At 41.4% G+C, this 23,593-nt stretch overlaps 4 long non-coding RNA genes across 21 annotated transcripts; 2 read left to right on the forward strand and 2 right to left on the reverse strand.

Moving 5' to 3' along the window:
- The first annotated feature begins 62 nt into the window (after window positions 1–62).
- Window positions 63–7,197, forward strand: LOC127309353 (uncharacterized). 18 transcript variants are annotated; one of them, XR_011743877.1, is made up of 13 exons: window positions 64–620; window positions 1,185–2,045; window positions 2,314–2,368; window positions 2,529–2,616; window positions 2,791–2,988; window positions 3,103–4,611; window positions 4,827–4,891; window positions 5,013–5,303; window positions 5,391–5,505; window positions 5,613–5,690; window positions 5,903–6,020; window positions 6,175–6,321; window positions 6,769–7,197. It is a non-coding gene; the product is annotated as an uncharacterized lncRNA (long non-coding RNA). The 18 variants fall into 18 exon arrangements; XR_011743879.1 differs by having other exon boundaries at window positions 5,016–5,303; XR_011743878.1 differs by having other exon boundaries at window positions 3,103–4,267; window positions 4,556–4,611; window positions 4,827–5,303.
- Window positions 7,198–7,885: 688 nt separating this feature from the next.
- LOC127301109 (uncharacterized) lies at window positions 7,886–9,755 on the reverse strand. The gene is made up of 3 exons (XR_007851867.2): window positions 9,022–9,755; window positions 8,837–8,898; window positions 7,886–8,167 (listed from the first exon to the last, which is right to left on the reverse strand). It is a non-coding gene; the product is annotated as an uncharacterized lncRNA (long non-coding RNA).
- A 1,668-nt stretch (window positions 9,756–11,423) lies between these two features.
- On the reverse strand, window positions 11,424–12,533 carry LOC127301166 (uncharacterized). Its single transcript, XR_007851905.1, has 4 exons — window positions 12,454–12,533; window positions 12,273–12,373; window positions 11,850–12,039; window positions 11,424–11,756 (listed from the first exon to the last, which is right to left on the reverse strand). It is a non-coding gene; the product is annotated as an uncharacterized lncRNA (long non-coding RNA).
- A 1,553-nt stretch (window positions 12,534–14,086) lies between these two features.
- Window positions 14,087–16,201, forward strand: LOC127309360 (uncharacterized). The gene is made up of 4 exons (XR_007857129.2): window positions 14,087–14,952; window positions 15,045–15,162; window positions 15,293–15,373; window positions 15,789–16,201. It is a non-coding gene; the product is annotated as an uncharacterized lncRNA (long non-coding RNA).
- Window positions 16,202–23,593: the final 7,392 nt, after the last annotated feature.

Raw genomic sequence — 23,593 nt, forward strand, 5'->3', positions numbered from 1 at the left:
AAAATCTAGTCTAACGTTGTATATGATGCCCCCCATAGGGGGCCTCACAGCGCTCAGCGCATGTGAGCCGTCGGATCTTTCCATGGGCGCATCTCATCCGTTGATTCGTGGCCAGCGTTGGTATAGAAGGGAGCAGCTTACGGTTGAAACCCTAGCCGCTTTTCCCCACACCCGCGCGGCTGCTTCGCCTCCTCCCGTCGCCGCTCGCGCCGCCTCGCTTCGCTCTTCCCCAGTCAGCCTCCTCGTCCAGCAGGCCTCCCGCTCTTCTCCTCAGCGTCCACGCCACCGCCACGCGGGAGCGCCGCGCGGGGCCTGCGCCCTTGCACTTCCCCAGGCGACGCCCGCGCCGGCCGCCTCCTGCAGATCCCCAGGCGATGCCCGCTCTGGCCGCTTCCTGCACGTCCCCGCGCGGCAACCGCCCCGCCTGCTGCACGTCCTCGCACGACAACCGCCCGCCTGCTGCACGTCCCCACGCGACGCCCGCCTCCTGTATGTCCCCGCGCGATGCCTGCACCGGCCGCCTCCTGTACGTCCCCATGCGCCGCCCGGGCCGACCGCCTCTTGTACGTCCCCGCGCGACACCCGCGCCGGCCTCCTCCTGCACGTCCCGTGCTATTCAGGTTAGATGTCTTCCTCTGCATCTTGACATGTCTGCATATGAACAGAAATCTGTTGCAGCATTAATATGTACCGATGGATATGGATTGGCTTCAAGCCATTGCGTGCAGCAACGATTAATCAGGAGAAGACTTGTAACTAAACCATTCCTTGAAGATCTATAAACAGTGTCCCATTCCAATGAATGAAATACTCGCTACTCAGCCTTCTGGCGTGCGATGTGGCCTGAAAATAATACCCGGTTGTTCCCTTTTTTACAAGTTTAGTACGTTTGAGTAGTTCACATGCCAACATGAAACAGCATGTATTTGCATATGCCTCATTGATTTCCGAATTTCACATTTTCAGTTACTTTTTTTTCTATATATTAACATATCTTTGGTAAGACCTGAACAACAGATTCTTTTTCATCCTTTTTTGGATTTCAGATATATCTTATTAGTACTTTTGTTCTTAGAAGGATAAAGCTCTATTTTCATCCTGAAATATATTATTTGAAGTTTTTTTGTTTTTCACTTCTAGCACGTTGTTTCAGATTACTCACGAGCTTTACTATTTCCATGCAGATTCTACTCTGAAGTAATTATGCGCAATAATGTCAAGGAACAGCTCGATAGAACATCAGATGAAGGAACCGTCCTCCACTTACCATACAACCAGTGAGTGGTGCAGGTATCTGAAGGTATATATGATGCCCCCATAGGGGGCCTCACAGCGATCCTTGCACGTGAGCCGTCGGATCTTCCTTGCGACGAATCTCGGTCGACGGTCGTCCGTTTTTCTTCACTGTGACATATAAAAGCGGCAGCCCAAGTTAGAAACCCTAGCCGCCGCTGCCCAATGCCCTCACGCTTCGCCTCCTCTCCCAATCCCACCACGTCTCTCCTGCTCCTCCCTCCTCTCCCTTGGCAAGAAGAAGAAGGGGGATCGGCAGATCGAGCGGGCGACCATGCCGGGATGCGGAGAAGGGGGGCGTTGGGGCGCCTCGGGAGGAACAGATAGTGGCCGGAAGAGCAGCGCAGGTCGGCGGAGCAGTGCAGCCGCGCCGCCGCTGCCCGTCGTGCGGGAGGAGCAGCTGGTAGCCGGCAGAAGCAGCGCATCCCTCTCCTACCTCCGCCGCCGCGTGCTCTCGCACCACCTCTCGTTCTGCATCGTACTCCTCCGCTGGCTCTCTCCCCCTCCTCTCCGCCCCCAGCCGCGCCGCCGCTGCCCGTCGTGCGGGAGGAGCAGCTGGTAGCCGGCAGAAGCAGCGCATCCCTCTCCTACCTCCGCCGCCGCGTGCTCTCGCACCACCTCTCGTTCTGCATCGTCCTCCTCCGCTGGCTCTCTCCCCCTCCTCTCCGCCCCCAGTCCTCCGTCGGCTGCCACACGCCGGAGGAACCAGGATCCATGACCAGCAGCATGACCATTCGATTGGAGGATCCCAGGTTTATGTCTCTCCTTTTCTTTTTCTGCTACGCATCAGCCTAGGTTCTCAGCGGTTTCCTCATATTCTTGGAACATGAGGACGTGAGATTCCAATGGGGAAGAAGACTTGTCGCCATGGCAATGGTGTTCATTTGTAGAGTAGATTGATTGTTTATTGGTTGTGCATCTGATTTTACCTTCTGTTTTTTTAGATGTATTCAGGGGTAGATTGATTGTTTATTGGTTGTGCATCTGATTTAACCCTCTGTTTTTTTCAAATGTATTCAGGGGCTACAAGAACAGTTCTGTAGAATACTTGGCCCAAATCTGACTGTTCGAGCAGGTAATGATTGTAAATATTTAGAACCCGAGCCATAGTGCATGTTGGGTTCTTTCTTTTCGTTCAAAAAATTTACTCTTGCAACGATATCTATCATGTGTTTGTTGTCATCTACTCCTGATTCATCATGTTCTAGAAAAAAACATGATAAGTTATCTTACAGGAAATGCACATCCTGGATGTGACATAATTAACATCTGATGGATATCCTCAAATCTCTTGAGCTGGAGTTCATCTATCTCATCTGAAAGGTAATTATAGTTCAATGTCAAATGTCTCATGTTTGCTTATTTTTTTGTATATGTGATTTGCTTGCATAGTCCTGAGTTTCATTGCATTGCAAGCTATCATTGATGAAATGTCTGAGTAAATTCCTATATTTTTTGTGAGTGATTGTTTGATACACATCGGATAATATTTCTCAGACTTCAAGCCCATGTACAGTCCTCTTGGTCCCTTCAGAAGTACCATATAAGTGCAGTGTATGTTGTGCTGATCAGAGTGTATGTTGTGCGGATCAGAGTGGGGCAGGGGCAGGGGCATATAGGGCAAAGATTAGTTTTCTATTTCGGGGCAAGCTATCTTCGAAGATGGCTCCAAGGTCATCTGAGCTCTTCCATTTGGTTAGTTTTTATATCTTAACTGAAGCAGAATTTTTTTTTGTAGAATGCGTGTGATTTCTCCTTGATTTTTGTACTCTCTACCTTGATGAGCTAAACCTGCTGACTTTGTCTCAGAAGCCGGTCATCAGGGCACTGGAGAGACAGTGGCATCAAATATGAGCCCAGAAGAACCATCAACCTCGAGTACCAAGTCCTTTGCCGTGTAATAGTGGTTATTACATATCAGTCTTATATATCTGTTTTCCTTAATTTTCTTTGAATGACATATACTGGATGGAGTATATTTGGAGTCCAAACAAACATTGAGTAGTTGCCGTTGCAACTGCAACTGTTATATTCTATGTGGGTTGGATGGTTGTCTCTGTATGACAGATGCTTCCTTGCATGAAGATTCTCGATTGTTTATTTCTGGTGCACGTCATCTGTCTCGATCTGATGGTAGCTATCTTCCTTTGATCTGCTTGTGTACATGCTATTACATGCGTTTGACTCACCTATTTTGTATTGAGCAGATGTGACATGCTCAATTAGTGGTACATACTGTGTACTGATGCTTGCAATGGTTTTTTTAATGATGTGTAGTGATTTTTGTTACTTTAATTTTTTGTGGTTTGTAAGCCTCCTGATTCTATCATTATAATAACCTCATATCAATACTGTCGGTGTTAGTTTCCTCGCTGATAATGTGGTACCTATTCAGTCAGAATTTTCCTGGAAGAGTAAAACAGGACGACTACAATTTTAGTGTCCGGCATGTGTTTTGTATTGTTTACCAGAGCCTATGTAAGTTTACTCAAATTAGAATTATGCCTTTTAAATTATGTGACACATCTTCCTCTACACTAAGATAATTCATGTATTATAAGCAAAATAATGCAAAATCTGATTTTACTGGAATCCTTTCTCTGGTTTCATGACTTCATGGCTTTCGAAACATGTGGCCCAACACCAAGAATCATTCCTCTTAATGTTTAATTTTGTGAAATGTTAGATGCAGTAGTTTTACTGATAATGGAAGGGTCTGAGTACTTCCATTGGCAAAAAATGTGAAGTGAATCTCAAGATAGCTTTGCTCTTTGTATCATTGTCAATTTCTTTATTTCCTTTGGAAATGACAAAATGGGGTTTGTTTTTGCAGCTTGTAGAAATTCTTAGTAAGGGAAGATTGGTTAATAAATGAATTTGTCAGTCCATATTTGAACGGCGCTTGATTGTTTCTGCCAATTTTTTTACTGGAATTGATTGGTGTATACCAAGGTCTTCTGCTGATACCTTCATGGTATGTTCTGCAGGTTTGCTAAGTTATGGAAAGTTATTTTTTATCTATTGAATTTAGATCCGTGAGACTTTTGTTGAAGCTGATAAGGTTATAATTAAAGTTTCCGACTAATGGATCATCATTTGTAATTCCTTTTTAGAATGTGTTTACTATCAAGTGGTATCATGTAAATGTAATCAGAACAAAAAGGACTAGCTTCTTTGCGGGAGCATGTTTCAATTCTTCGCTTAACATTTTCACTGAAACCTTGGTTTGATAAGAAAATCTTGCTATTTATGGTTTTGGTAGTTAAGTTGAAGTTCAATAAAGAATATGACCTGAGTTGGACAGAAAGTATTGAGCAGGTACGTAATCATCCTGATAGAAATAATAAACTCACCTCTACTTCAGTTGTTACTTCCATCCTTCCTGTTTACTGCATACTCTGTCTTTATAAGCAACTCAAGCCCACTTTTTTCTTACGGTGTTTTATGGTGTTGTGGAGTAGTGTTTCATAAAATATTTATAAGCAACTCAAGCCCACTTTTTTCTTACGGTGTTTTATGGTGTTGTGGAGTAGTCGTCCTCAGTGCGGTGGAGCGTGGTGCCCCTGTTGTCCTGGCTTCCCTCCATGAGCAGCCCCAAGTATTATTTTTTTGTTTACTTTATTCATCAGTTTGTTTAAAGACTTTCTACTTCTGCAACCTGGCCATAACAAATTATGTAGTGGCCACCATAGTACTAATTGAGCAACTGATTCTTGCAGCAGATGCTATCAATATTTATGTTGATGCCAGATTCAGTAAAATGCCTAGCTCATGGAGCTATCATCTGAGGACACGGGTAGCACACGGTTTCAGATTCTCTATTGTTTCTATATAGTCCATAACGTCTACTGAGGTTCGTCTCCAAGCATTCGATTTTTCTTTACCCTATCTCTTTGATTGGCGGAGAAACATTCGTGGATATGTTGCTTACCTATATGTGTGCATCATGTGAAAGAAAAAGCTAGACATCAGCCAACCTCAGTGAATGCACTTTGTTCGACATAAAACATGTGAGAATGGTTCCCCAATTCTTTCCTGGATTTTTGTAGATAGTACACCTAAATGCAATGTGCTTAGATCTACATGTTTTATGGTAGGAGCATAAAAGAGAGACATGGTTGAGCTCACCATGCTCTCTAGACGGAATCATCACAAAAGGTCGCAGAAGCTGCTAGGACATTTGGGTTGGACTTTCAAAAGAAAACTCTCAAAGTATATTTATATTGCCTACTATCCAAAATAGTTACTATACACATGTGCATACTCTTATACAAATAAACCATTTGTGGTAATTCTGCTATGCATGCCATTTTTGTTAGGATCGTGGTTTGGAACAACTTCCATCTCAAAGCTAAGGCGCGCACACAATGCACTCAGCTACATTGATTAAGAGACTGGTATAGGAATACAAGCGAAATTCTACAGTGTTTTTTTTTGTTTATATAGTTCTCTCTGAAGTAGTATCAGAAAATGTGCCTACCTTATTTTCATGTCTTTTTTCCTATTAATCATGTTATTATTGAGAATATTAATTATTGCTGACTCGGAGTTTCTTCCCATCCTAATTGACATGCATTAAGTTCATTGGTGTTTTATTTCATTTGCATAGGATGATCTAGCATGTCGATATTATGTGATTCCAGACTCCAAGAGTCGTTTGGCTGCGAGAGTGTTCCGACTTGAGATCAACACTTCATCTAAAGGACATAGCATATCTTCATTCACTGGTTAGATTCTTAATGTGTACCTCCTTCCAGTTTCTTCTACTAAATTTACTTCATGTGGTAGTGCTAATAAACACCTCCAGATTTTTCGATGGTACAAAGATATTTGTTCTACTCGCATTAATTTCCTTTGTTCTACCAACTATTGTACATGCAGATTTTGGATTACAGTGCTGCCACATAGGCCTAACTTCACACATTATGGTGTTCTTGCCAAAATGGCGAGGGTAGCATGTGTAGCTCTCTTCCCGGTATTCTAGATTATGGACTGTGTGGAACAAGGTCATATTATTTGTGGTAGCCAGTAAGTTTCTCTAATAATTACAAGAAGTGGTTTCGTTTCAATGGATACTAAGCATCATGTATCTATATTAGGCTATATGGATCATTCGTATGAAAATCTTTTATACTTATTTGATACATGCGAGAGAAATGTTGCTGAAAAAATAGAGAACTTCTATTCGTCCCAAAGTAGTTTGTATGGATAAGTAGACAGTGCAGAAATCTGACTTATTGACTTTAGTTCCAAATCATCGAAAGTAATAGTAAAAATGTCGTGTTTTGAAGAAATAAATTACATCATCTCACTAATATGTGTTTTGAGTCTGCGAAGCAAAGTTAAATGTATATAATTTCCATGTACTGCAATCTGAATATTTGTAGCTTATGCTCATTCAAATAGGTTTCATCTTTCATGGTATGCTAGCTAATAGAAATTTACTTTTCCTGATATGATGCATTGTTAACTTAGTTGGAAATTCATAACTACAAAGCTTCAGCTACGTATTCCGAACAAGGTGATATTGAAGCTTGGACATACCAGAGATCAACCCGTCGAGAAGCATGTATATACCAGGAAACCAAAGAATCAGCCTAGAAGTATGCATTTTGTCCAGAACAAGCAGTGCACCTGCAATAGAAAATAATAGCCACTTATCTACCACTGCCACAAGTATCTATGTGAGCTCCAAGGAAAAACACTCAGTTACTATGGATCACTGCTGGAGTACTGTAATATCGACAATCGCTCTGTAATTCTAAGGTCCTTTCTTGGTTTGCTATCATGGCTACTATACAGGGATAATAGTGTTTTCATATACTGTTGAGTTTAATGCTACACTATGTGCTTTGTATCGAAACATGAATATATAGATCTAGCCTGACTTGCTCATTCTTATAAGTGCATATCAGTACAGTTAACTGGTGCGTACTATCACCCTATGATGCAGACTTGAATGTACTTACATATATGTTCCTTTTTACATGCAGACTTAGTGCTGATAATCAAATGTGCATATCCCAAGTTTGAGTTAAACATCTAAATAACTGCATTCTTCTCTATATTTACAAGGACTATCGTTTTCGGTCATTGTATAACATGTATAGTTAAATGGAAGACTGAATTCCTAGGGGCATTTACAACGCAAGCGCTTAGAATGGGTGCCAAGGCTAAAGTCCCAGTCGTTATCCCTGATTCCCGTCAGACCCAAGGAATTTGGCTTTGCTTGATGCGAGAAGAGGTGTCGGGCGCTAAGGCCCTTCTCTTTCCGCACGACCAATTTGACCACAGAGGGTGCTATTTAGGACGCAATATTTTTCGTTCCATCCAGATCGTCTCAACTAACTCGACAAAATCAATCGGTGCTGCAGTTAAATCCTTTCAAGACATAGCTAAAAGGAGTGACCATTAACCATCCCATTTTTTTATTTCGGGAATAGACACTATTTTGGCTAAAAAAAAGATACCAAAATATATCTTAGAAATAGCCCAACAGCACAGACTTAGTGCCGGGTAGAAGTTAGACTAAAAGTTGAGTCTGATGGAATTGAGACTGATGGAAGGGTATGCCAGTGATTAATAGCTCATCTAGAGACCCAGATTCATGTGAAACAAGTCAGATACAATCTGGTTCAGATAAACACATTAAGATAAATACATTTTGGGTTTCCCAGTAGATGTATGCTACATAAAAGCAGCGAGTGATAGGTTGCCCCACTTTCAACCAAACTTAGTTTGGTGCATCAACCACTTGAGCATCACTAACCACTAAATAGTACCTTGACAACAGCTGCAACACTTCCTTCTCCAAGAACCAATCAGCATATGTTATTGCATTTCAACAGAAACATGACTAACCACTGAATAGTACCTGCATGTATATCAAGAATGAGCAAAAATGCAACATAAGGTGAAGTAAAGAAAGCTAAAAGTGGTGAAATGGCCACACAAAAGGTCCTGCCCATGGAAGCAAATTATCCCATTATTTGAGACGACTCGCATACCATCAATGATGAACCAGCCTGGTTAGGTCTCATCTCAGCTAAGCCTATGCGTGCGATGACACCATCATCCTCAGTAATAAAACTAGCTTCGGTAGTTCAGCTATCAACAAACACGACACAACCCTCGGAGGTGTTCACACATAGTTAGAACATATGCACACTGAAAGTTTGCAACATGCATGTCCGCAAACCACAATTGATGCTACAAAGAAAATCTGGATACCCTACATGAAAGCCGATTAGAAAATCCCCGGCCTATTACTCGCTCCATATCTTCCCTCTTCACAGTTGCATGATACATACCCGCTTATCTCTTTCCCAATCTATACAAACAAAATCTAAAAACAACGAAAAGATAATTGTTGAAGAGTGACAAAATCAAAACTAAAGAATGAATCTAAAACAAATGACGCATATTTTGAGCGTAATAGAGAAAAATAATATGAATGAAAGGCTGAGATTGATAAACTTAAGAAATTCAGCTAAAAAATGAGAAAATCCACAAATTATATTTAATGAGACATAAAAAAGCTCACTTGTCGATGAAGGCAAATTTCCGGTCTGCTACTCTTTTGCTTGGTTTCCCTTTCTTCTCCCACTAAAACAAAGTTGAGATTAGTAACTAAGAAAATTTTAGTGAAGAACTGAGCAAATTAAAATGAAGAAATAAGCAAAACGAATTGGAGAAGAAATATTATTTCAAATGAGATAGAGAGCTCACCCTGGCTGCAGGCGACTGCTGCTCTGCTGCTCCAACGCTTTGTTCCTCTTTCTTCTCCAACTTCTCTCTCCCACTAAAAGCACAGACTAAAGAAACCACGCGGAAGACCAGTCCAAGAAAATGTCAGGAATTTTTTTTGACCTGGAAAATGTCAGGAATCAACAACTGACTCTGAAGAAAAGTGAACAAGATTGAGAATGGATCAAGATATGAAAAACTGAAGATAATGGATCACTGAACTAAACAACCTAAGAATCTGAAGAAAGAAAGACTCAGATGGAAACTGAGAAAGAGATAATGTAACTAAAAAGCTAACGAACCACGAAAACTAATTACAGGCTGAGGAAGAATGGGTGACTGAAGTTAAGGATCCAAACTCCCCGGTTTCCTCAATCCCCCGCTCTGCGCTCCTCACACGCAGCACACCTACCCTTGTTCGTCTCTCTCAATGAAAATCACGGATCAAAACTCCCCAACCCGAACACACCATGCATAACATAGAGCAAGTCCAAAATCTCCCCACCACCGCATAATCAGGAAGCACAATAAACAGGAGCACGAGATACACTCGACACAACATCAGCTGAAAATAGGAAATCAGCGCCGGAGGAAAATCTCCCAGGATGACGCCGGCACTAGACCCCTTCGGCTGACCTGCAGCCCGCTCCCTCCACCCATCCTTGCCACCCCGCCCGCAGCCCGCTCGCCCCGCCGGTCACTGGACATGTCTCTCCCTATGTCGGAGCTCTTGGACACACTCCGACAAGACTCACCTCCCAGATAAACAAGACGCGTGGCGAGTAAGTAGACACACAAAAGCAAACAGGTACAACAGAAACTCGAATATTTGTTTTTGCACACAAAGAGGGGTCTGGTCCGTCTGGAAGACCCCATAAAATAGCCATTAAAAGTGGCAGGATTACAACCCCTTGCAAATACTCGATCTAGGAACCTAATATTTGGAAAAAGGGGTCTACACTTTACAGAAAACATCCTACAAGAATCCAGATCAACGCAATCCAGTACAGAGGTGTCTCTGCCACTCATCACCGGCATCCTCCATGCGTCGCCGCCGAAAAACCAGAGCCAGCTGCTCAAGAGCCCTTTTCCGGCGAGAGCTCGCTTCCTCGGTCCAAACTCAAAGTAAAAGATATCAAGATGTGCACAACCTTGCAACGATCCAATGAACAACTAACGATTAAATAGGTGTTTATCATTTTGGAACGTACCGACGGGTATGCATAAGCTGTTGCTAATCCTGTAGTGGTCTCATTACATCATATTATTACGCCTAAGATCTAATATTGTTAAGCTCGGGGTCTAATCAGTTTTACTTATTTGAAATTTCAATACGAAACCGGAGAATGTGTACAAAGGTGCGTTTCAAAATCTACGAAATGTGAAATCATATTAGCAGCTATTTTTATCATCGTCATACAAAATAAAGATGAATATGAATTTCACGGGATCGTGCGCCAAGGCGCACATTTAAATCTAGTTCTTATTATTTTCTACTAGTTGAATGCCCGTGCGTTGCTACGGTTTTTTATAGTTTTTCGTTGCTACACTCGCACATGTAAACTTAGAATTTATGTAACTATTCACGTACTTACAAAATAGTGCTACGTATTGTTCTAAAAATGTTCGCTTTCCAGTCCGTACAATTCAACACCACACATATTTCTACACCATACGTATATTACGCCACAGAAAAATCGTAAAATCGAGAGAGTTATTGGATACGTAGAACCAAATATGAAGGCGGTGTAAACTGAAGTCATTAACCCAAACAAAAGTCTGAAGCAAATATATGCCTAGGATCTTAACTTCTGAAGTACATGTAGATCATATTAGAGTAAATCCTGTCGTATCCACCAATGACACCCTCCATACCATCCATTGTGCATTTCCAAACAATCCAGTGTGCAACTGCAATTGTAAGCAAATCCATTTGTAAAATATTCGTTTGACCATCAATTGAATAATCCAGTCAAAATTAAAAACATAGGTACTTGAATTGACTATTAGAAATTTTCTGAATAAATAGTAGCAATTCAGATATGATTAATAGAACCATGAAATCAATCTACTTTTATTTCTTTCTTCGTTTTTACTACCATGAAAACAATACAACCATGTAAAAAATGAAACATTTGAAAAAACAACATAGCCCTATTGTTAAGCTAACTGGTTTCTCACAAATTGCTTTCCTTGCACTTAATAACAATATCAACAAAAACCTATGTCCAAATCCAGCATGCAGGCGTTTCCATGATGCCTCCTTTTTTATTTCAACAAAGAACCTAATTAATCCATAAGTATGCACATGTATCCCTAAACGCAGACAATGAATACTTATAAATCAACACCAACTATGGAAACTTGTACATCATTTGCCACAACTCAGTTTCATGAAAAATTCAAAATTACAATAGCAACAAGGCATACTTCAAAGTTATTACAGTAATGCCTTCTCACACAAATATTTCCTTCGGAAACAAATACTGGAACAACTATTTACAACATAGTGATATTCCAACACTTGCAGTGAAAATCCGACTGAGGTTCAACCATTTAGATCATTCCTACAGGTTATTTTAGTGCAGCGGCGAAAACTTGTAGTACATATGTACATATGCAGCGGCGACTTAGGCTTGTGGTAGACTTGTAAATAGGAAGCCTCGTGCTGATGGACTGGAAAGAATTTATATTAAGCAGAGTAATGGCGCGATAGTCTGCGAAGAATTTGTATTAGACAAAGAAGTGGCGCAGGTGAGATTCTCAGGAAGTGAAACTAATCCCTTGGTTAAGGATGGTAATATACTCACGCTGCAAGGTGATCAGATTGGAAATGGATTGATGCCATGCAGAGACTTCAACTTCCAATAGAGATGCTGCATAACAATAAAAGTATATTCTTGGCTTACTGCGAGTTCTGTTGGAGACTGGCCTGCTAGGAAATATGGTTCTGAACCTGATGGCTTTCATACATACATGTTTCTCCACATATCCACAAGCCTAAGTCTCACACAGAAAAAAAAATGTATAAGAAGGGAGGAATGCATAATTAAAAACGCAACACTGTATGCCATAAGTTTGAATGATAATTTGTTGCCTATATTTGTGATGGGTGAAAATAATATAAAAGGCACATGTCACAACACAGTATGACACGAATGTCTCAGATATTTATAGTTGACTTCCTATAGGCCAATGATCATGAACGACTATAGAGCTCCAATATGACTCACCATACTTGACTTCAAAGCTACACTTGTGTCCTCGTGATGAACTTATTATTATCAGTTGCATCTCAATACAGATAACAAAGAAACGGGATAAACCAAACTTCCTGAAATGCATTGTTGTATATTAGGAATTAAAAATAGAGCTCATGGGTCTAAAATATCTTTACTATTAAATGAATTGTACTTTCTGTATTGGAGCTCATGCTCCCTTTGATTCTAGCCTCTGTAGCAATGAGCTGTACCTTCTGTATTGGAGCCTTGTAAATCATTCATCCTGCAAGACAGGGTAATAATAATCAACAATGTGTTGAGTTTTTTTTGTAAAACAACATTTCTTAAGAAAAGAAGGGACATGCCTGGTCTCTACATTGGAAGCGCATTATCCTGTCCTAATCTGACTGATTAGTACTTTCTGTGGATTCATCCCAAGAATAAAAATTCCAAATTGTCAATATTCACACGATAAAATTCTCCAATTCAGTAGATGATATTAAGTCACAATATTTACCTTTACGGTTTATCTTGAGAAAAGTGCCAAAGGACATAACCTTCACAATGTCCCAAAGATGTCAAGCATACAAGCTACTACGCCACTGGTTCCTAATAAATAAATTCTTAATATAACAAAGACATACAAAGCAATCAGTCTATGCCTCAGTATCTATCCTATTGTCTACTACAAAACATACTGAGACAAGGAAATCAAATTTATTATTGGAGCCAGGAGCATGAAGCACAAGCTCAACCAAACATGAAAGAGCCATCACCTATCATAATTCCGAATGATCAGTCAATCAATCTCTTAAAAAGGAAAAAACTAATGAATACGAGAAGGTCGGGTTACTTTGTCAGAGGATCTGGCGAAGTTGTAGGCCTTGTAGGCCTTGGAGTGGCAACGAGCGGTCCTGGGTTGTTGTCGTGGCGGTGCGACAATACTAGATGTGGCGACATGATCTTGGAAGGGAATATGGAAGCGGAAACCTAGAAGGGAGAAGGTGTAATCCCAGAGTTGGAAGCGCCGCTGTCGTGAAGGGTGCGGCGGCGGGTGTTGTCGTAGACGGCAGCGGCGTCCTTAGGGGAGGAGGTGATGTCCTTAGCAGGGATGGAGGACTGGGATGGAGAAAATGAGGCGGAACCTGCACCCACCGCTTGCGGCGCTGCCTCCCCAACTACCTCTAGCTTGCCATGGTCGCCACCTCGTGGTCGCTCCGGCGGCGGCATATGTGGAGCAGACGAGCCTGGAGGTGCTGAGCGAGGGCGACAACGGGATGAAGTCGGAGTGGAGAGAGGCCAACACCAAACAGTCTGTGGGTTGGAGGACAACGATCGCTGCGGGGCTGGTGTTCGGCATCGGGAGATGTGATTTTCAAGGGATTCAAAGCGCTAGGAGACGGGGCGATAGGCTTAGAGGGTTTTTTTTTTGGGTAGGCGTAGGTTTGGCCCCATGAGACCGTGATTAGCTAGGAAAGTAATGATTGTTCTTCCTAGACGTGTAGTATTTTCCTAGAATGTGCTTCGTGAAATAGGAAAGTTATCTTTCTAATTACCGTGATTGCCTAAAATAGGAGCACCAGGCTAGGAATGAGAAATACCGTCTCATACAATGCCTCGATCATGAGTAATGATATACCATAATTACATTCGAGCTCTGACTTGATCCGAGAAAGCGTAGACCGAGGATTAGCTCACTACCAGAAACCGACATTTTCCTCTCAGCTATGAATTTTCCTGTGAGGCCCGAAGTGGATCTCAGGATAACACATTTTCCTGTGTTCTAGTCAGCTCACAGGAAAAAGATCAGAGCCAACCCGCCATCGGAGCCCATGAAACGCAGTTCGCGCTGAAATTTCCCCTCACCGCGCGCCAACACTGGAAACTTCGCGCGATATTTGTCTAGAGAAAAAAAAGAGAACATAAGGCAAACGGCCTAGAAACTTTCCCCACTTTCTCGTCTTCAACACGCACCGCCGCCGCCGCCTCCCACCTCCTCACCATTGTCGCCGCCCTCCTGTGCCGCCAGTCTCCCTCTCCTCCGACCTCCAGATCCATCCGCGGCCGCCGGCCACCAGATCCATCCACGGTCGCCGGCTACCAGATCCATCCGCTGCCGCCGGCTACAAGATCCACCGGCGGCCGCCGGCTACAAGATCCACCTGCGGCCGCCGAACACCAGATCCCATCCCAGAGCTCCACCACTGCCTTCTCCGACCTCGAATCTCTTCTGACCTCCACCGCTACCTGCTACCACATACGACCGGGAGCGCGGCCCACCTGCCTTCTCCTCCGACCAACACGGCCGCCGGCTCCCCCACCTCCGTCAGCAAGCGACGCCCACCCCCTTCTCTTTTGACCTCCTCCGGCGCAACCTGCCACCACAGCTCCGTGCACGAGCGCCGTCCTCTGACCCTCCCTTCTCCTCCGATCACCACCTCCATCCACTTCCGCAACTCGTTTTGGTGTGGTAAGTATCAATCATGGATTCATGGTCATTGGTGAGATTATTACTCATAACTGCGGCAAAATGAGGGCCTTTTGAATTTTCAGTGCGTTGTTTTATTTTAGTTTTCACGATGGAAGAAACAGCTTTGTTCTATCTTGTAGCTCATAGATTTAGGTGCTACTGAAGGTGCGTTATTTTTGCAGCAAGCTGAGAAAAGGCATGGTGCCTCCGTGTACCGAGAAGGTATTCTACTATTGACTCAGCTAGAGAATGTAGTCAGCATACCATACCATACCATTGCTGAATATACTCTGCTGACACTCTTTTGATGCCAGGTTCAAACAACAGATTCTAATCTGCACCGGAACAAATTCTGCTCTGTTTTTTTAGCTTGCTGCAGATGATGTGTTCCCACAAAGACAGCTAAATGTGAAGAATGTTTATAGCTTACTGGTACTACTATAGAACATGCGTTCCCTGGCTTATAATCCTTGAGAACACCTATCGAATTACCAATCCATAATTAACTTTTGTTTGTGTCCTATTTCTTATGCCAGTCCTATTTTTGTTTCTATCATGTTAGGATTCTTTACCAGAACCTCCATTAGTATTTAACTGTGATGTGATGGAGGAGATGCTTCATCTTGCTACTACAATTATTAAGGTATCAATCTCTTGTAACTGCATTGCTTTTATGTACTTGACTTCTGCTATGTAGTTATATATAGAACATCTGAAACATCATATGCAACAGAGTGTCTTGGATGATTTGGCTGTGAGAGTAAAGCTGGTAAAATTTATATAATGTTGGTCCTTAATTGCTATATACAACAATACAAATTTATATAGGTACCCTGTTGGTGCTGCCCAGTAAGGTAAACTGTGATAACGATACTAGCTCATTGCAAAAAGAAGGTTTCTAAGAAAAAGGATCTTTGCATCGAGTACTCTGTAGATAGTGATGCTTTTCCATGTTTACTAGTGCCAAGGCTGTACATCATTGACAATTTCTTTCCTTAAATGTCTTATGTGTTGTTCCATTTTGAAAATTGTTCTCTTTGGCCATGGCAACATTGTAGGTAGCAACAATGGTGAGAGCAACTGTGCTTCCGAAGGAGGATCTCACTAGTGTACCCGCACTTCAACTAATTATTGACACTCTTATGGTATGTTGGATCTCTTGTTGCATTCACTGTTAGTGGAATGTGATGGATTGGAAATAGTGGAGATATATGTATGTAGGCAATGTTACTTATCATGAACTTGTATGACTTGGAAATTCATGTATTTTGTGTTAAATTGTACTGCCATGTGCAGTGTGCTGGAAGCAAATTAGAGTGGCGGTCTCATGTATGTGTGGCACATTTATTACCCGCTTTTGGGCAAAGTCTGTATATGTCAATTATCATTTACTGGAACATGTTTCAGTGGATTGTTACAATCTTATTTATGGATTGATTCTGGATGAGTGTACTTGAATATGAATTGGATATGGCTGAATGTGTATTTACTAAATAATTTTACTGTATGATGTGGATTGTGCTCAGATTTGTTTCATGAGAGCACTTTGAGTGCCATGCAGATTATTATCCTTGACAGTACGGTAGCATTTTCATGTAGGGAAGGAACGGGTCAGAAAACACACATTTCCCTGTCGGTTACCTGACGTAGAAAATAACACTTCTTAGACCTGACGCTGATATTTTCCTGGGAGCAAGAACAACCGCCAGGAAAATAATTCCTGTCAGCCAACCGTCAGGCATTGAAAATTTCCCTGTCAAATTAGTCCTGACGGTGTTTTCCTGTCGGTCAGCTGACAGGAACTATTATCCTGACGGTTCTAGCTTATTTCCCGTAGGTACTTGGCCGTGGGGAAAATACTGGTTTCTGGTAGTATAGATTGAACGGTCAGGATCTTCCCAATCTCCTTCACCAAATGTGTTGTATGACGTACGACCAACTGAAATATAATAGTAAAGAAGTATAGATGAAGGCAAAGATTGATGTTGGACGGGTCTGTTTCCTTGTGGACGTGATTGCGTTGGATGTATGTCCTTGATTTATTGAGCATGTGTTTCCTTGATTGATGTTGAATGGGTATGTTTCCTTATGAACGCGATTTGTAAATATCTTTGATTGATGCTGAATAGGTTTGTTTCCTTACGCGTGTGTAATTGACGCTGTATGCGATCTGACGTCGGATGCGATGACGAACGGCTAGGATCTTCCGAATGTTTGATGTCAAAGTGACACCATCCCCAACTCCAATATAATAGTAAAGATAGGAAACACACTCGGCATCCTCCATGGACAACGACATCGACACGGCCCCACCCTGCCTGCCACCTATCGGGCCTTGGTAGCCTTTCGCAGTTCGTTTCCTTGCCTCGGCGGCGGGATCTATCGCGCACTCTGATACGTCGCAAACGTATCTATAATTTTTTTGATGCTCCATGCTTGTTTTACATCAATTTATATATGTTTTGCTCACACTTCGTTGCACTTTTATACATTTTCCGGCACTAACCTATTAATAAGATGCCACATGCCAGTTCCTTATTTTCTGTTGTTTTGTATTTCAGAAAAGTTGTACAGAAATATTCTCGAAATTGGACGAAACAAAAGCTGAAGTCAATATTTTTCCGTAACGAAGACAGAGTCCAAAGGGGGACGAAGAAGAGGCGCAGGGCAGCCAGACCATGCCTTGGCGCGGCCTAGCCTGGGCTCGCGCTAAGGGGTAGTGTGGGCCACCCTGGCCTCCGCCGACCTCGCCATTCCGCCTATTTATTCACGATCTCGGAAAAACCTAAACACCCGAGCCTCCATCCACGAAAAGTTCCGTCGCGACCGCCATTGCAGACCCTAGATCGGGAGGGTTCTGAAGCTCTTCCCGGCACCCTGCCGGAGGGGGAGATCATCGCCGGAGGCATCTACATCGATATGCCCGGCTCCGAAGTGATGTGTGAGTAGTTCATCCCTGGACTATGGGTCCATAGCAGTAGCTAGATGGTTGTCTTCTCCAAATTGTGCCTCATGTTTAGATCTTCTGAGCTGCCCTACATGATCAAGATCATCCTTATGTAATGCTACATGTTGTGTTTGCTGGGATCTGATACATCTCAAACGTGTCTATAATCTTTGATGCTTCATGCTTGTTTTACACCAATTCATATATGTTTTGCTTATACTTCGTTGCACTTTTATACATGTTTTGCCACTAACCTATTAACAAGATGCCACAGTTCCAGTTCCATGTTTTCTGTTGTTTTTGTGTTTCATAAAAGTTGTACCGGAAATTTTCTTGGAATTGGACGAAACAAAAGCCGAAGTCAATATTTTACCGTAACGAAGACAAAGTCCAGAGGAGAGTCGAAGGGGAGCCACAGGGGGGCCAAACCACCCCTTTGCGCGGCCAGGCCTAGGCTCACGCCAAGGCATGGTGTGGCCCACCCAGGTGGCCACCCACATCGCCCCTCCGCCTATTTATTCACGGTCTCAGGAAAACCCTGAATACCCGAGCCTCCATCCACGAAAAGTTTCGCCACGGCCGCCATGGCAGAACCCATCTCGGGGGGGGGGGGGGGGTGGGGGTTCTGAAGCTCTTCCTGGCACCCTGCTTGAGGGGGAGATCATTGCCGGAGGCATCTACATCACCATGCCCGCCTCCGAAGTAATGCGTGAGTAGTTCATCCCTGCACTACGGGTCCATAGTAGTAGCTAGATTGTTGTCTTCTCCAATTTGTGCCTCATGTACAGATCTTGTGAGCTGCCCTACATGATCAAGATCATCTTTATGTAATGCTACATGTTGTGTTTGCTAGGATCCGATGAATATTGTATAATATATTGAGGTCGATTATATATTCATGGCATATTGTATTTGTAATCTTGCATGCTCTCTGTTGCTAGTAGATACTCTAGCCAAATATATGTTTGTGACTCCAAGAGGGGGTATTTATGCTCAATAGTAGGTTCATGCCTCTAGTAATCTGGGAGAGTGACAGTAACTTCTAAGATTGTAGATATGTTGTTGTTACTAGGGAGAAAACAACAATGTTTTATCCGAGAGTAATTCTATTGTTTACTTTAGACACATTGCTTAATGCGATAATCTATTGCTTGCAACTTAATACCGAAATGGGTTCGGACGATAGCCACAAGGTGGATTATTAGTCATAGACACAGTCGGATTACAGTCTATGTATTATGTTGTAATTCCCAAACGAATATCATAGTAATCATATTGTCATGTATGGTTGTTATCCTGTCAATTGCCCAGTTGTAATATGTTCACCCAGCATGCTATTTATCCTTATGGAGAGACACCTCTAGTGAACTGTGTACCCCGGTCCTTTCATTTACACTGATAAATTCAATCACTGCAATTCTGCCCTGTTACTTAATGCAAAGCTCTGTTCTCTTTAATTACTACAAACATCTCTTTCCACTCGATACGTCTAATCCTTTGTGTTCAGCAAACCGGTGAGATTGACAACCTCACTGTAAGTTGGGGCAAAGTACTTTGGTTGTGTTGTGTGCAGGTTCCACGTTCTTGCTGATGCCGGTAGTGCGCTCTGCCACTAGTCAGCTAGCAACACCTTCAGAACTCACGCCTTTCTCCTACTGGTCGATTAAACCTCGGTTTCGTACTGAGGGAAAACTTGTCGATGTGCTCATCACACCTCCCTCTTGGGGTTTTCCAATCGCTCCACAACACCCGCCACCAAGATTGCCTGGCACCATCACCGCAGCACCATTAGGATCCGATGAATATTGAATATTATGTTGAGATCGATTATATATTTGTCATATGTTATTTATGATCTTGCATGCTCTCAATTTCTAGTAGTTCCTCTGGCCAAGTAAATTCTTGTGACTCCGAGAGGGAGTATTTATGCTCGATAGTAGGTTCATGCCTCTAGTTTTCTGGAAGAGTGACAATAACTTCTAAGATTATAGATGTGATGTTGCTACTAGGGAGAAGACAACAATGTTTCATCCAGTGGTAATTTTATTGTTTACTTTACACACATTGCTTAATGCGATAATTTGTTGCTTGCAACTTAATACTGGAAGGGGTTCGGACGATAACCGGGAGGTGGATTATTAATCATAGATGCAGTTGGATTACGGTCTATGTATTATGTTGTAATGCCCAATCGAATCTCGTAGTAATCATCTTGTCATGTATGGTCAGTATTCTGTCAATTGCCCAGCTGTAATTTGTTCACCCAGCAGGTTATTTATCTTTATGGAGAGACACCTCTAGAGAACTGTGGACCCCAGTCCTTTCCTTTACACTGATAAATCCATCTACTGCAATCATGTTCCGTTTACTTTCTGCAAGCACTATTCTCTTTAATTACTGCGAACATCTATTTCCACTCGATACGTTTAATCCTTTGTGTTCAGCAAAACCTGTGAGATTGACAACCTCACTGTGAGTTGGCCGGGGCAAAGTATTTTGGTCGTGTTGTGTGCAGGTTCCACGTTGTTGCTGACGCCGGTAGTGCGCCCTGTCAATAGTCAGCAACAACACCTTCAGAAGTCACGCATTTCTCCTGCTGGTCGATTAAACCTTGGTTTCTTACTGAGGGAAGAATTGATGTTGTGCTCATCACACCTTCCTCTTGGGGTTCCCCAACAGTGTCAAGCCGCCATCAAGACTTTCTGGCGCCGTTGCCGGGGAGAAAGAGGATTTCTGCAAGGGGAGTCTCTCATCTCCAATATCGTTACTTTGTTTTTGTTTTGCTTAGTTTATTTTACTTTGTCTTGTTTGCTTCATTATATCAAAAACACACAAAAAATTAGTTTCTATTATTACTGTTATTTTTGTTGCTTTGTTTTAATTTTGGTAAAATGGGTTCTGCGGAAAATACTAAGTTGTGTGAATTTACCAGCACAAACAACAATGATTTTATTTGTACACCTATTGCTCCACCTGCTCCTGAAGCAGTTTTCTATGAAATTAAACCTACTTTGTTAAATCTTGTTATGAAAAGAGCAATTTTCTGGTGTTAGTACTGATGATGTTGCTTCTCACCTTAATAATTTTGTTGAACTTTGTGAGATGCAAAAATATAAGGATGTAGATGGTGACATTATAAAACTAAAATTGTTTCCTTTCTCTTTGAGAGAGAGAGCTAAAGATTGGTTGCTATCTCTGCCTAGAAATAGTATTGATTCTTGGATTAAATGCAAAGATGCTTTTATTAGAAAATATTATCATCCGGCTAAGATTATATCCTTGAGAAGCAACATAATGAAATTTAGACAATTTGATAATGAACATGTTGCTCAAGCTTGGGAAAGAATGACATCTTTGGTATAGAACTGTCCCACTCATGGACTGACTACTTGGATGATCATCCAAAAACATTATGGAGGACTGAATTTTGGGGGCTTTCAGTTGCTAGAGGTACCTTTATGTCCATTACTTTGGGGGCTGCAACAAAACTACTTGATGACATGATGATAAATTATTCTGAATGGCACACCGAGAGAGCTCCACACGGTAAGAAGGTAAATTATGTCGAAGAAACCTCCTCCTTGAGTGATAAGATTGATACTGTTATGTCTATGCTTGTTAATGGTAAAGCTCATGTTGATCCAAATAATATTCCGTTAGCTTATTTGGTTGCTCAAGAAGAGCATGTTGATGTGAACTTCATTAAAATAACAATTTCAACAACAATGCTTATAGGAGTAATTTTGGTTGCAAAAATTATATGCCATATCCTTCTAATAGTAGCAATGGTTATTATGGTAGATCTATGCCTAGTGAGGAAAATATTTTAGAAGTTGAAAAGGCCACTAAGAACTTTATGCAAATGCAATATGAGCAAAATAAAGTGTTCACTAAATCCATGGAAGAACAATCCGGTATGTTGAAAAATATTAGTCATCAACTTGAGAATTTAAATAGGGAAATTTCTGGTTTGCCAGTCAAAATTTCAAATGCTGAAACCTGTATTTCATTCTTGTCTCAAGCACAAATTTATTTGATTAATAAAATGGCTGCTAAACCTATAACTATGGATGAAAATCCCTTTGCTACTGCAAATGCCATTCAAGTTAGCATTGATGACAATGTTAGGATGTTGGCGGAATTGCATACTAGGTGAAAAAGAGAAGATGAAATTGCTAGAAATAATAATTTGACTAAAATTTGTACCATCTCCACCACCAGTAGTAATGAAGTATCAAATGCTAGCCACACTCCTACTATTAATGGTAAAATAATTGGTGTAGGAAAAGTCCCCGCTCCTACAAAATTGCATAGAACCACCGAAACTGTTTCTGATAAGTGTGCTGAAATTTTTTGGAGTGTGGGAGACAATAGTCCTCTTATCTTTGATAATAATCACTTTGATTTTGATGACGGCGATATCTCTGAAGTAATTAAGTTCTTACAAAATCTTTCTAGAAGTCCTAATGCTAGTGCTATAAATATGGCTTTCATGAAACATATTACAAATGCTCTCATGCAAATTATAGAAGAGAAATTAAAGCGTGAAGTTTCTATTCCTGAAAAGTTAGAAGATGGATAGGAGACCATCATTAAGATGAAAGTAGATGTCTTTGATTGCAATGCTTTATGTGACCTTGGTGCAAGTATTTTTGTATGCCTAGAAAAAACTATGATATGCTTGATTTGCCACCATTGGAACAATGTTATTTGGATGTTCATCTTGTTGATATTGCTACAAAGAAACCTTTGGGGAGAGTTAATAATGTTCTCACTATGGTTAATAATAACTTTGTCCCCGTTGATTTTGTTGTTTTGGATATTGAATGCAATGCTTCTTGTTCAATTATTTTGGGAAGACCATTTCTTAGAACTGTTGATGCTGCTATTGATATGAGAGATGAGATTATCAAATAACAATTCCCACTCAAGAAAGGTATGGAACACTTCCCTCAAAAAATAAATAAGTCGCCATATGATTATATTATTAGAACAAGTTATGATGTTGACACTTCTTGATCACTTGATAATACTTGATGCAATCTCTTTTTCTGCGTCTAACTGAAAGGCGTTAAAGAAAAGCACTCTTGGGAGATAACCCATGTTTAATTTATGTAATTTCTCTTTTGGTGAGTGTTGGAAGTTATTATCTCTGAAATAACATCTCCTTATCATTTTTATTTTGTTTTTGTGCCAAGAATAGCCTCTAATAGGGAGAAAGTAAGATTTGGGGAAGTTGTTGTCCTGAAAACAGATTATGTGCTATCACCATAAAAATTCGTATTAACAACCAGAGCGGAATTTTAAGCTTCCAATTTTTGTGCATATGCCCCAGGTTATTATCTAACTTTCGTTACTTGATCACTTTTCGATTTGAGCAACATAAGATTTTTGAAAAAAACGATCTTTACCTGCTGTTTTATTTTGACAGATTTCTGCTACTATTTGGATTTGCCTCTTAATCTCTTTCTTTTTTAGTTCTTTTGATCAAAGAGATTTTTCAAGAAGTTAATACAGTAGCTAATGCTTTAACAGATGTTTGATATATGTTAGAACTAAACCCAAGTGGATTTATTATTTTAATTGTACTAATGCTGCTAATAAAGAATTGTGTGAAGTTTTGTACGAAGGAAGTTTTCAAGTGTAGGGAGAGAAAAATGATGTGATGAGATGAAGTATGGACAAAAGCTCAAGCTTGGGGATGCCCGTGTCACCCCAAGAAATATCCAAGAGGTACAAGCGTCAAACCTTGGGGATGCTCAAGGCATCTCCTCTTCATCAACAAAACAACACATCATCTTTCTATGCGCTATATTTTTATTGCTTCATACGTTTTGTGTTGTTCTTTGAGCATCTTTATTTTTGTTTTTAGTTTTGTTTTTTTTCTGTAGCATATGGTTGGATCCCGGTATTTTT

This window comes from Lolium perenne, chromosome 1, assembly GCF_019359855.2.
Source record: "Lolium perenne isolate Kyuss_39 chromosome 1, Kyuss_2.0, whole genome shotgun sequence".
NCBI lineage: Eukaryota > Viridiplantae > Streptophyta > Magnoliopsida > Poales > Poaceae > Lolium > Lolium perenne.